This window comes from Macrobrachium rosenbergii, chromosome 54, assembly GCF_040412425.1.
Source record: "Macrobrachium rosenbergii isolate ZJJX-2024 chromosome 54, ASM4041242v1, whole genome shotgun sequence".
Taxonomy (NCBI): Eukaryota; Metazoa; Arthropoda; class Malacostraca; order Decapoda; family Palaemonidae; genus Macrobrachium; species Macrobrachium rosenbergii.
The window spans coordinates 51,529,898-51,543,770 of NC_089794.1; positions in this window are offsets into that span (position 1 = coordinate 51,529,898).

The following is a 13,873-nucleotide window of genomic DNA, read 5'->3' on the forward strand; positions in this document are numbered from 1 at the left end:
TAGCTCTATTCTTTGTTACAAAGACACTGGAATGCAAAATCCCTTTATATTACCCAACATTTCTGTGAGGTCACTCTGTGTGTGTGTGGATAATGTTATAATACACATCATAAGGAATATTCAGAATACAAAATAATCATTATATTTTAAAATTGAAGGGCGGTTTTTAAAATAAAGTTAGTGGAAGAAACTGGTCTTCGCCTTCTGACTTAACCGATGTTTTAGATAGCTTTATTATTCGGATAGATTCATGTCTACCCTGTCAGTTTGCCTGTTTCCCCCCTATTCATCTTTACAGCCATTTACGGTGGTTTTTACCAGTTAGATAAAATATATTGTGTTCCTGTAAAGCAAAGGATATTTTCCACAGGTTTTGAGTTCCTCATTGGACGAGTTGGTATCGTTCTCGGCTAGCACTCTGCTGGGCCCGCGTTCGATTCTCCGACCGGCAAATGAAGAATTAGAGGAATTTATTTCTGGTGATAGAAATTCATTTCTCGCTATAATATGGCTCGGATTCCACAGAAAGCTGTAGGTCCTGTTGCTAGGTAACTAATTGGTTCTTAGCCACGTAAAATAAGTCTAATCCTTCGGGCCAGCCCTCTCTAGGAGAGCTGTCAATCAATCAGCTCCTCAGTGGTCTGGTTAAACTAAGGTATACTTAACTTTTCCACAGGTTTTGGCAGCCTTGTAATTTTTATTACAGTTAGATCCAGGAAACCTGAAAAATTACATAGTTTTTGCTGTTTATGACTTATGACATATTTATTCTCTATAGTTGTAAGACCAAAAGTATGCCCATTTTACAAACAAATAATAGAAAACAAATGAATGTTGGGCCAGATATCGGATATGATGTATATTTGATCTGTATTTTATCGGAGTTTTATAGCACATGAAAAATAGGGGTGACACTTGAACCTGAATAATGACACGGACTACAGCATTGCTCAAAAAAGATTAGTTATAATCAGCCGTTGCTCTTTCCAGTAACATCTCTTCCATACATTTGTTTATTCAGGAATAAAAAATATTAAACTCTCTCTCTCTCTCTCTCTCTCACACACACACACACACACACACACACACACACACACACACACACACACACACACACACACACACACGCTAAAGTTATGTCGTCTCTTGTTTAATTAACTGAACAATTGTAAACACTGCAGCTTTACTGTCGCCTCCTGACGTGTATCCGACGCTAAACATGTCCAGGGCTGTAGCTGATGAACAGACGAGAAATTCGGCACTTCATCTGCAGTTACTCTGAAATTCGTGAATAAGGCAGGAAGGGCGAATTTGAAAATTGTTTAAACGAAAAAAGAAAACTAAGAAAATTTATTTTTTTTATCGTTATCTTTCACACAGTCGCACAAGTGAAGTCAGTCTAAAGCGTTGCACTTGTCAGGATTCCCATTCTCTCAGACACTGTATGGAAGTCTTGAGTTAGTCTTGTCTACTGAGCGAAACTCAAGTCTTTCTGCGTGTCTCCCCGATTCATTTGTCCCTGTCGTTTCAAGAACTCCCATTAGGGAGCGTGGTCCATCTCAATATCCAGAATATAAATATATAGAGTAAAATTTTGTGTCCAGTTTTCTCCCCTTCTGTTATTTTTCATTTCCATTCCATTTTATCTTCTTTCACTTTCCTCCACATTTTATATTACTGGTCTATCTCTATTTTATTCTACTTAACTTTGGGCTGAATAAAGCGAAGGGAATTCTGACGAGTAAAATTCGCGTTTTTTTGTAGAGTGCAGAATTTCTTTCTTGTCACCGAATTTCCAAGTTTTGGTGAAATATAATTGATCAATTAAATTGGCTGCTTCTGTTACCAATTATGATGTAAATAGAACGCCTGCTTGATTGTTTTGTAAGGCCAGTCTTTCTAAGACTGATAATATCTGAACATTCTCTCTCTCTCTCTCTCTCTCTCTCTCTCTCTCTCTCTCATATATATATATATATATATATATATATATATATATATATATATATATATATATATATATATATATATATATATATATATATATATATATATATATATGTTGTGATGAAGGTATTCACTTCTTGAAAACTGTCTGTTGTACTGCGTGCTTTCACAACCGTATTAACAAGTTGCTTGATATTTAACTATGTTGGAGCTTATACTTTTCGTGCTCAGATGTCAGCTATCTTGGAAATTTCACAAGTGGTTTTTTTTTAAATCTTGGTTTAAAACGAAAATTATGTTTCCCCTTAAATACATTTATTCTTGTCTTCAAAACTGTATAACTTTCCACCTTTAATGGTTAGTAGTGACAGAGTCTTTATCATAAAGGCACATTGCAAAATTCTTGGACTTAGAATTTGACTGCATTATTTTATTAGACACTTCGAGCTTTCACTGTCACCTCTCCACACATCTCACACACTCCTGCCCTGATGCCTTTTCCAACTGAGTCAACTGACTCTGCTTCCAGAGTCTTCGTATATATGGCATTCATTCGATGCCAAAATTTGGTATAATTTTCCCAAGTTTCATCGATATGGGCTCCCCTTTTCCATTGATGTTTCACGTTTACTTATCTATACATTTTGTTCAACGGTTGTTATCGGGTTGTTATCAAGAGGTCAATCAAGATTACTAGTTCTTTGCCCAGTGCTGTGTGATGTAAACACTTTGATTCTTTTGGCCAGTGCTGTGTGAGATAAACACTTAGTTCTTTTTGCCCAGTGCTGTGTGAGATAAACACTTTGATTCGTATGGGCGACGATCGGTCAAACTCGGTATCTGGGGTCGCTTAGCTCGTTATAGCCCTTTTTCTGTTTTCTTCTCTGTCTTTATCAGTAATTTCTGTATGCCCTATGCGTTTATTAAAATATTTAGTTTATTCAGTTATAGACTCAATTCCATTATATATATGTATATATATATATATATATATATATATATATATATATATATATATATATATATATATATATATATATATATATATATATATATATATACTGTATAATGTCACTCCATCTCCACCATGATTGCCGACTGCTGAGTTTTTAACACTTGGTTAATTAAGAATTTTGTCACTTATACAATTGTGACTTTTTTTATACTCACAAATATTAATCCATAAGTATTGATTAATTTCCAAAGTCTGTCTATGGTTGTTTGAAAACCAGACAACCGGTTTGAATCTCACTCGTGACAAGGCACTTATGAATTATAATTCATATTGTGTGTAAGTTATTCCCAAGCTGTAGTGAACTGGATATTAAACGTAATTTGGGACTTAATATTCATGAATATGAAAAAATGTGACAAATATTCATAAGTAATCAAGTGTTACACGCTTACCAGTCAACTAACATGGTGGAGATGGGTTGATACCGATTCTAAGTCCTGAACCTGTATTCGACAGTCTTACGTATTATTTTCACATACATGCTGCTCACCCTCACTTAACTACTGTACTCACGTATACCCTGCACGGACTTTTCGAATGTCAAGCCCCTCTGCTCCAACTCCAACTTCAGAATAGTCCTGAGAAGGTGTTCAAGTAAACTGTTCTTGTTATACCCTACCGACATGGCATTTTTGTTCTCACACAGAGGAATTATTTCACCAGATAAATAATGTAACAATGCAATCTCGTCTCAGGGTCATCCATGCTAGCTTGTATACAGCTGCAGAGGAAAATAATCGTTCATAGTGCTATGAACTTTCATTTAATAATTATCAGATTTTTATTTTATTTTACCGTAGTTATCGCACGTAGAAGAATAAATACATTTAAACAAATATCTCTCTCTCTCTCTCTCTCTCTCTCTCTCTCTCTCTCTCTCTCTCTCTCTCTCTCAGAAGTGAAATAGATATTTTCTTAGTGTATTGAAAAAGTCGGATAATTGCACTCCTTCCTATATTTTAGGAAGGATCGTTTTCCTCGACCTGAACCGTCGTCGAAAATTCGGTTGCCGTATCTTCAAGAATACTGTCGTGTTTTGTTTAACCATTTACTTCAACGAGAAGTTATTTGGCAGCCTGGATTGTGTTTAGAAAGCTTCTTCCTTTACCGAGAAGATGTAAAGCTCAGGCTTCCCACTTGTATCAAAATATTTCATGCAACTGTGATCTGGCTTCATCTATCTTGCATTTTATGAGATGGGAAGCTTTTTGCGTTCTTTGGGTTTAGACGTCGGTGAACCCTCAAAGATTGTGACTATTGGGTTGGGTGATCGTTTTTGCTCTAACGTCATTTGTGGAAGAGAGTATTTTGTTTCTTTCGCTGCGTTTAGCTTTGGCTGAAGTCTGCGCTCTCTTTTATGTGATGTTCGTCTTGAGCTGTGCCGGTGAACTTCGTCGTGTTTGGAGTCCATGGACCTGGTGACCTTTGTAACTATGATTCATGCTCTGAGCTCAACGGTTGCCCTCTGTTAAAGGTTTCATGACTGGACTCGTTTGTGCAATTTATTCTAAGATATTGCTTGATGAAGTTTTAGGAACTTATGAATTTCTATATTTTTTTCTGTTATGTAGTGTCATTGTTTCATACAGTTCGTTCATAGAATGTAGTCTATTGTATATGATTACATTATGGGATTTTCCGTGATATCTCTAGTAAAAATGGGTGAACACTTTAGAAAAGGATCTTTTCTCACACAAATATATACTGTATATGTATTTTTATAATTGTGGCCTGCAACGTGACATCTATCTTTTATTTAATTTCCAAGTGCATCTAACTAGTGGCGGCAACACGTGTAAAATAGATTAATAGAGTTACCATAAAATTAAATTCAATGGAAATTACGGGAAAGTCAAGGACGGACTTAATAGATTATAATTTACAAATGAGAAGAAATCGCACAGGAGCTTAACCACCAGCTCGTGCACTGTAATTACATTAATTCACAAAACCAAATAGTGCCACCTCAAATCAAATATGATGTAAGAACCTGCAAAATATCTTAAGCATAAACAGAATCTCACAGCGAGGATAATCACATGTTATCTAAGAACCTCTGAATTTAGATTGAGATTAAACAGAATCTTGCAGCGGTAACAATAATTAAATATATTTTCAGATGTCAAATCTTGAAAGAATCTTCTCAAAGTCGGAAGATGGGAAAGGGCACCGTGGACAACAGGTCGGCACAGCACACAGCGTCACGATCACCTATTCTCCAACACAGAACGCAGTGTCACTTGATTGCAAAACACTTAACACGTTCAGTTTTTTTGAATGTTGAAGGCTGAAAGGAAATCATTCAAAAGAACAATAAAATGCACACTGGATAAACGCACGAGTGTTTATCCAGTGTGCATTTATTGTTCTTTGAATGTTTGTTCACATCGTCATTCGAATACTTACTCATGAAAGAGCTTTGCAGATAAATAATTCATCCTCTGACTGACAAGCTCTTGAAGTCATGTTAAGTCGTGTTGGAAGTCAAAAGTTGGATGCCTGAAGCGAAAAGAAAGAAGAGTAATGAATATCACTTTTGCAGTCTCGTATGAACATAAAAGTCATCTAATCGTTTCATCCGTTAAACATTCTTTTACCTTAGATTTCCAGCATCAAATTTGCATCCCATAGAAAATGAAAAATATTTGGAGGCTATAGATTTTGATTACTGAAAAATATTTCTTGATAAGGATGCTGCAAAATCCCATTTGAATTGCACATTCAGTGTTGGGAAAAATATATTTTGCATCAATAAAAAATTCAGTTAACCATTTGATGAAAATATTTAGAACAACAATTCTTTATATTTTTCGTAACTGCAATATATTATGCTATAGAGAGACTCGTGCTGTCACCGAGATTAAATGCGAACATGAAGTTGAGTGTTCTTAAAAGAAGTGATAAAGGAAAATGTTTATGATATTAATGAGTTTCTCATGTAAGGTGAGAGCAAATTTACCTCTAGATTTAATGCACAGTGATATGTGTGTACGCACACATAAAAACATCAGATGTTAAGGTGAAACGAGAAACAGACGTTTACCAGTAGCTCTAATCTTTAAGCAAAACGTTAGCTTCAAGCTAAATCGTATGGAATGGTACAATAACAACACTGGGAGTATTACGTAATACATAAGGACATAGGATATTCATTACAATTTTATGATAAGGGACATTTTCAGTCATTATGATTTTATTTAAACGTTTTCCGTTTCTTTGTATCAGAAGTCTTTAAAACAACGAAGACTGACAAAATTGAAAATCAGGAGCCTACGTATATTGGTCGATGTCTAATTCACGTAAATTCTGATCAAAAATTGATGTTATAGGGATTTATTATTGTAGGTTAATCATACTTCTGGCAGCGCCAGAAGAAAGGGTGAATCGTGAGGTGAAAATGAGAATAAGCCCAGAAAAAACTGAAGGAAAAGTGACGTAAAATCGAATATTTAATTTCTTTTGCCTGTGTTTGTGTCTGTTATGGGGTAGGGGTTTGATTATGAGTTAAAAAGCCTTTCTGGGGTGACCTACAGGCCATGTACAAAATTTTGTATGGGTCTCTCAAGCGGTTTGGATTTCTATAGAAGCCAAACTAATTTACAAACATTCACTTATACACACACACACACACACACACACACACACACACACACACACACACACACACACATATATATATATATATATATATATATATATATATATATATATATATATATATATATATATATATATATATATATATATATATATATATACACATACATATACATACATACATACATACATATACACACACACGTACATAAAGTATATGACCTTCACACGAAGAAAGAGTAATATGGACGCGTTCTGTTAAAATCTTTTGTACCTCAGCGGACCTGTGCAATAAATTTGTTACGTGGTAGTTGGTCGGCTGTTAGCGTTCACAGTTACATTAGAAAGCCATGAAGATGACATTCTCATAGACGTAAGAGAGTAGTGAAGCTGCCAAAAAAAAAAAAAAAATACATAACCATTGAAAAGGGTCATGAGGCGGCTCTATAAAGAGTACGAAAAAGAGAGCTGCTCAGAATTGCGTTGATGATTAGAAATGACTTCCTGCTCACGTAATCAACAGTCAGGAGTATAGTAAGTTGGAGCGAATAAAGTGAATGGAACTAGCAGGGCAATGATAAAGTTGCTGGTAAAAAGGAAGGACTTAAAGCTATTAGGGGACTCATAAATCCGCCAGTTTCCGGAGGGTTATCACACTACATTAGACGGATTATCATGCTTCTCTTTCTCTTATAGATATTTTATTCTGTTTTAGGTATCACTAGGGGATGAGACCGTGGAGCTTTTTAAAGCGTCGGAAAAAACAGACTTTGATGATGACTTGCTTGCCAATTTTCTCCCTGATAAAATAGCCTCCATTGTTCAGTGAAATTTAAACTAACCTCTGTGCCTGGCTTTGGTGAAGGTTAATCGATTGCATTTGTTTTCCAACATTTAGCTAACAGTCAGTTTAACTGGAAGCGGAAAGTGTCATTTCAATGGACATAGTGAAAACGTTTCATCTTCTGATCTGTTCCATAGTGACTGTCCATTGCACACAATTAAGCCTTTAGTCCGTTTTAATCTCCGGAAGCCTGGCAATTGATTTCATGACAACCGATTTTTTCTGTTTTAATAAATTCATGAACTAGTCTGTATATGTGCTTGGTATATGGTTGTTTTCCAACCCATGGTTGTATTCTGAATTGCCGTTTTGAAGAATGGAACTGACTAACCTTGTGCTTGTGTTGGTAACGCTATTCTTTATTACAAAAATACTGCATAAAAATCCCTTTATATTACCCAACATTTCTGTGGGGTCATGCTGTGATTTGTGTGGATAATATTAAAATACTGATATGGGTTACATATCAATGAATATTCAGAATAGGAGGTAATCATTATGTATTAAAATTGAAGGGCGTTTTTAAAATTAAGTTAGTGGGAGAAACTGGTCTTCACCTTCTGACTTAGGCGATGTTTTAGAGTTTTAGTATTCTGATAGATTCATGTCTACACTGTCAGTTTCCCTGTTTCCCCTATTCATCATTACATCCATTTACTGTGTTTTTATCAGTTAAATAAAATGCACGGAGTATTGTGTTCTTATAAAGCAAAGGATATTTTCCACAGATTTGGCAGCTATGTAATTTTTATCACAGTTAGAACCCGAAACTGCTGAATCTGTAACATTACATAGTTTCTGCTGTTTATGACATATGACATATTTATTTTCTATAGTTATGAGAGCAAAAGGATGCCCATTTTACAAACAAATAATAGATGAATGTTGGGCCAGATATCAGATTTGACGTATATTTGATTTATATTTGATCGGAGTTTTATAGCACGTGAAAAATAGGCGTAACAGGTGAGCTTGAATAATGACGCGGGCTACAGCATTGGTCAAGAAAGATTAGTTTTAATCAGCCGTTGCTCCTTTTAACAGCCTTTTCCATACATTTGTTAATTCCGGAACGAGAGATATTAATCTCTCTCTCTCTCTCTCTCTCTCTCTCTCTCTCTCTCTCTCTCTCTCTCTCTCTCTCTCATAAACACACACACACTACTGAAGTTATATCGTCTTTTGCTTAATTAACTGAACAACTGTAAACACAGCAGCTTTACTGTCTCCTCCTGGCGTGTATTCCGACACTAAACACATTCAGGGCTGTAGCTGATGAACAGACGAGAAATTCCGACGCTTCATCTGCAGTTACTCTGAAATTCATGAATAAGGCAGGAAGAGCGAATTTTAAAATTGTTAAAACGAAAAGAAAACTAAAGAGAATTTCTATTTTTTATCGGTATCTTTCACACAGTCGCACAAATGAAGTCAGTCTAAAGCGTTGCACCTGTCAGGATTCCCATTCTCTCAGACACTGTATGGAAGTCGCGAATTAGTCTTGTCTACTGAACGGAATTCAAGTCTTTCCGCGTGTCTCCCCGATTCATTTGTTCTTGTCGTTTCAAGAACTCCCATTAGGAAGCGTGGTCCATCTCAATATCCAGAATATAAATATATAGAGTAGAATTTTGTGTCCAGTTACTTTTCATTTCTATTCCATTTTATTTTCTCTCACTTTCCTCCACATTTTATATTGCTGGTCTGTCTCTATTTTATTCCACTTAACTTTGGGCTGAATAAAGCGAAGAGAATTCCGACGAGTAAAATTCGCGTCTCCTTGTAAGGTGTAGAATTTCTTTCTTGTCACCGAATTTCCAAGTTTTGGTGAAATATAATTGATCAATTAAATTGGCTGCTTCTGTTACTAATTATGATGTATAAATAACGCCCATTTAATTTCGACGTAAAATTACTCTTGCTAAAATTCCTGTTTCTCTATATTTTTTCACACACATATTATATATATATATATATATATATATATATATATATATATATATATATATATATATATATATATATATATATATATATATATATATACACACACAAACACACACACACACACACACACACACATATATATATACAGTATATATATATATATATATATATATATATATATATATATATATATATATATATATATATATATATATATATATATATATATATAGTAATAACTAGGCGCTTTGATCACTTCGTGACAAATTATTTGCTGGCCAGACCCGGGAAATTAAAGAACGGATTAAATTAAACGGATTGAACCCAGGATCGAACCGTGATAATATATTTGATAGCTAGATCTGGGAGAATTAAACAAATTATTTGGTGCCCATCGTCCGGGAAGAACTAAACAGAATATCACTCTGGTTTATGGTTTATACTGGTGGTGTTAGGAATATATTTTGGTAGGAGAGTGACCATATAATTGTTTTGAAGTGTATTGTAAACCCTTTTGTTGAGTAAACTAGAGAAAATGGCTCTGTTTGAAGTTCAGGAATTTTTGGCCGCTCCAACCATCAGAAAGTTATTTGAATCTCACCTGACTAAGGCACAGTGGACTCTTGTAGCAGTAACATGTGGGGGTAATGTTAGTTTTGATATGATTGAGGCACAAGTCAAGTGTGTCGCAATCCAGGCATTAATAAGCTCTGGTAAAGTAGATGGAGAGTTAAGGGAGGCATATGAATTGTTGAATGCAGCTGAGGTAGAATTTACAAATAAGCTAAGGCAAGAGAATGAGAACGGTGATGTACAGGCAGAACTTAGAAGTTTAGACTCGGAAGAATTTTGGGGTAGACTGAAGGTGCTAGAATCAGAAGAAAACTTACTTAGGCTGCAGATACGGGCTGACAAAGAAAAAGAAGAAAGAGAAAAGGCAAAAGAAGAAAGAGATAAAGCAAAAGAAGAAAGAGATAAAGTAAGGAGGCAAGAAGAAGAAGAAAGAGAAAAGGCAAAAGAAGAAAGAGAAAGAGTAAGGAGGCGAGAAGAAGAAGAAAGGGAAAAAGCAAAACATGAAAGGGAGTTGGAGTTAATCAGAGCTTGATCCGTACTACCTGTAAACCCATATAATTATATCCAAGGTAATGCAGACCCTGTGTTTGATGTAGTAAGAGTACAGAAGTTAATTCAAAATTTACAGAAGAAACTCCAGATGAGTTTTTTTGATCACTTTGAAAAAGTGGCTTCAGGTATGGGACGGCCAGAGGATAAATGGTCAGTCTTGATGCAAAGTATTCTCATTGGTAAAGGAAGAAGTGTCTACTTAGCCATATCAGCTGATCAGTGTAAAGAGTACCGGGTACTCAAACACAATGTGCTACAGGTTTACCAGATGACCCCTAAATATTACAATGAAAGATTCAGATCTTTGAAGAAGGATGACCAGATGACTTTCTTGGATTATGTCTATAGAGTAAGGAGATGTTTTAAACGATGGCTAGAGGCGGCTAAAGTTAAGTCTATGGACGAACTTGAAGAATTAGTGGTCTTAGAGCAATATCTAAGAGGAATTCCTGAACATAAAAGAGCTTATTTGAGAGAGAGAGAGGTGAAGAAACTTGATAAAGCTGTTACTCTGAGCGAGGACTATAACATCATTTCCAGCAAAGAGAATTATAATGGCAAGTACCAGAACCAGGTTATAGGTCTCAGTCGAGTTTTAAGAACAGTGCTGTGAGAAACCCTCTAATAACTATACCAGTACAAAGCCAGGATATGCCCCACGGCAGTGCATGTTAAACCCGCCCCTTTTAGTCTATTCTCAAGACAGGTGCATAAAACTAATGTTTTTGCCAACAAGTGGGAAGAGTAGGACATTATAGTCGAGACTGCTACGAGGTGTACCAGCAGGTTAAACCAGTTGGAAAGGTGATACGAGGTAACCAGGTAAAGCCAACTACGAGGAATAGTGTGGGAAAAATGAAAATGAGACAAGCAGAGTGCTTAGCAACCAGTGGAAATGCAACTTCCAGTAGTGAGTGGCTGAACAGTGATGAGGCTTTTAAGGTATGTTGACAACTCCCTCTTTGAGTGTACAGGTACCAGTGAAGACATTACGTGATACAGGAAGTAATCATAGTGTGGTAGTTCGTGGTGCTCACCCACAGTTGGAGAAGAATCTCACCGGGGATTCAGTTATTTTAAAGGGTATAGGAGGAGAAGAAGTAACTCCTATATGCCGCTTGCATTTGTCATGTGAATTAATGACAGGAAATATTGATTTTGCAGTAAAGGACTCACTAACTGTTGAAAGTGTGCATGTTTTACTGGGTAATGAAGTTGGTGGTGTTCCCTTCGTTCCTTGTCCTGTAGTGACAGACAAACCTTTAAGGATTAGTCCTACGATAGAATTAGAGAAGAAAAAACCCCACCTATTTCCAAGTTGTGTAACTATCAGGAGCATAAAGAGAACTGAGCATGGAAGCGAAGAAACTGAAGATTTACCTGCACCAGAAGGATCAAATGAAGGATTCTTGAGCTTAGAAGAGCTGTTCCAGGAAAGTGAAGTTTCCCTAATGCCAGTACAGTAGAGATTCTTGAAGAAGAGGAAAATCCTATTATTGGTAAAGAGACTCTGAGTAGTCAAAGTGTTCCTGAAGACAGTAGTAAAACTACAGAAGCAGAGTTAACAGATATTGAGAGTTCAGCCCTTGAAGTTGGTCAAGTGACTAGAGAGAAATTAGTGGAACTACAGAAGAGGATACAACGTTGAGTGATCTGTTCTTCAGAGTTGTTGAACAAGAAGAGATGCAACAAACTTCTACCTGTTATTATCTAAAGGAAGGATTGCTAATGAGGAAGCATCGACCTGCAGATATACCAGGAAATGCTGAATGGGGTGAATATCATCAAATTTTGATTCCATATCCATTGAGGAAGCAAGTGGTAGCAGTAGTGCACGAGGCTGTACATATGGGAATCAGGAAGACTGTTGAGAAGGTTATGAAGTATTTTTTTGGCCTGGACTACACAAGGATGTCAGCAAATTTTGCAGGGAGTGTCATACATGCCAGATAGCTGGAAAACCAAATGAAACTATTCAAAAGCTCCCCAACCGATAGAAGTTAGAGGAGAACCCTTTTGCTGAGGTGATAAAAGATGTGGTTGGTCCTTCCGAAAACGAAGAAAGGACATGAATATCTGTTGACGTCATTGTGTCCCGTAACAAGATATCCTGAGCGATTCCTGTGAGAAGTATAAGTGCAAAGGTAACTGCTGAGAAGTTGGTGGAATTTTTCTCCAAGTTTGGAATTCCAGAAATTGTACAGTGTGATAGAGGAACGAACTTTACCTCAAAATTATTCCAGGGTGTGATGAATTTGCTAGAGTGAAACAACAGTTATCTACCGCTTATCACCCAGAGACTCAAGGAGCCTTAGAAAGGTTCACCAGACTTTGAAAAGTATTTTAACCAAGTACTGTAATGAGTCGGGAAGAGAATGGGAAGCCAAGTTTTACCCTTAATGTTATTTGAGGTTAAATGCTTATCAAGAAAGTATAGGATCTTCACCAAATGAAATGATTTTCGGTCAGACGTGAGAGGTCCATTGAAAATCCTTTGCAGAGAACTGGGAAGAAAATCAAGAGGAAGTCTAAGGAGAATATGTGAAGAACTTGAGGAAAGGTTAAAAGAAATTAGAAAATTCTCTTTAGGAATTTGAAAGACAAGCCAAAAGAAAATGAAAAGAATGTATGATGCTAAGACTAAGCTAAGAAACTTTAGTGTTGGACAGCAAGCTCTAGTGTTTTACCAGTGAAAAGGTTTCCCCCTTACAAATAAATTTCAAGGTCCTCATAGGATAACAGAAAAGTAGTTAAGTGATTGAACTTATGTGATTGAAATACCAAGGAGAAGGAAATGACAGAGGAAGATACATGTAAATCTTTTGAAACCCTACTTCTCAGAGACTAGAACTGATTTTATGTCTATAACCCAAACAACTTCATCTACTTATGAACAATTCCTCAATATTAGAAAATTTAGAAAACAAACTAAAACATCTAAATTTTCAACAAAGCAAAGAGTTAACTGAGATGATCCAAAGTTTCTGAGATTTTTACAGACATTCCTAAGTGTACTGACTTGACAAAGCATGGGATAAAGATCAGAAGATGCTAAACCATTCAAGCAAAGAGCTTACTGTGTATAACCATTTCATCGAGATGTTTTGAAAAGGAAGTTGAATATTTGTTGCAGCACGGATTGGCAGAGCCCAGTTCAAGTCATTACAGTTCTCCTTGTGTGTTAGTGAAGAAACCAGATGGCTCGTTTAGGATGTGTGCTGATTACAGAAAACTGAATTCCATCAGTGTAGCTGATAATTATCCCATATCTCTTAATGAGAAACACTTACTCAGCCATAGGGGTTGCTGGAAATAGGTCCCGTCTCCATTCATGTATAAGGTTGTTATATACTGGTTGCTTTCCCTGTTTGTAAAAGTTTTGTTAAACTCACCCAAGA